Here is a 1,438-nt window from a genome sequence, read left to right on the forward strand (position 1 = left end):
CGTTGCACTTGACTCTCCACACACACCCGTTTTGCATTGAATAGGTGAGAATTTAACTTTTGCAGTATAGCTTTGAAGTGTTTCATGGAATCGAAGTTATGTTTTTAATCTTGAGACATGAAGGCAAGCTATTTAGCGAAATTTATTTTAAGTAATTTTGTTTGTCTTAGTTGTGCTTGTGTGTCCATTAATTATTTTTATGGGTTTTGGTGTTTGCTCAAGGACTAGCAAATGGTTAAGTTTGGGGGTATTTAATGAGTTTGTTACACTTATGATTTTTGCACAATTTTAGCTTGATTTTTGCTAAATCTTGTAAGTATAGAACGTTTTTATGTGTTTGTTAATGTTGTTTTGAAGATTAGGAAAAGCAATGTGAAAAAAAGTATTAAAGTGGACGAAGAGGCCAAAAACACAGAATTGGTGCAGAAAGACGGCGCTTAAACGCTACGAAACTGAAAAAAGATGAAATTTGAACCCGAGAGGCAGCGCCTAGGCGATGAAGACATAGATCCCAAGCGCTATAACCTGCGCTTAGGCGCCATCTTATAGCGCTTAGACGCTGCGATTGAAGATCTAGGGCGCTTTTTTGGGCCCTTTTTAAATCCATAAAAACCCTACTTCTACATAAAACAGAGGGGCACCTATAAATACATCTTCCTCATACTTTTGAAGGGTTCTTAACATATTGGAGAGAAGACAACAATAAGGGAGATTCAAAAGAGAAATTCAAGAAGATTAACACCAAGAAATTGAAGATTAGAAGCATTCATTGGAAGAGGAAGGAGATCTTGGTGCAAGAATTCTACTTTTTCTTCTACATCTTTATTACAAACTCGGTGATGTATTCTAAGACAAATTCCTACTTTTCTTCTTGTATTATGAGTAGCTAAGTTCATTGTTTGGGGGAATAATGTAACTAATTGGGATCTTTTACATTCTCTTATTAAGACTTTCAGTTTTTAATTCTTCCATGTGTTGATTTTGCTATGAGTTGAATGCATTAAATTATCTGATCAATAATTTGATGATTTTTGTGAATTCTTTACAAATAGAGATATTAGTTTAGGATTTAGACCATGTAGTAAAATCCATTACATTGGTATAACGAGTAGAGATACCTATACCATTTATTGCAGTCATAATTGAATTCCTAAAACATAGAACTCGTTTAACTAAGTTGAATATGCATAGAGATATGAAATTTAATTAGTTGAATAGGCTCAATGAGAACTGGAGAGGGGTAAATTGAATACAATAGGAGAATTCGACCGAGCACTACATTAGAGTTGAGTTTTAATTTGAGATGTAAATGTGATCAATTGGTGAAGTTATTCTACCTTAACATCCATTCATTATTTGATTCTCCAACCAATTGTGTGAACATTCATTTATTTTCTAGAATTTAGATTAAAACCCAGATTTTACAACCTTTAACTTG

The sequence above is a fragment of the Olea europaea genome, unplaced genomic scaffold, assembly GCF_002742605.1.
Source record: "Olea europaea var. sylvestris unplaced genomic scaffold, O_europaea_v1 scaffold1287, whole genome shotgun sequence".
NCBI classification, from domain to species: domain Eukaryota; kingdom Viridiplantae; phylum Streptophyta; class Magnoliopsida; order Lamiales; family Oleaceae; genus Olea; species Olea europaea.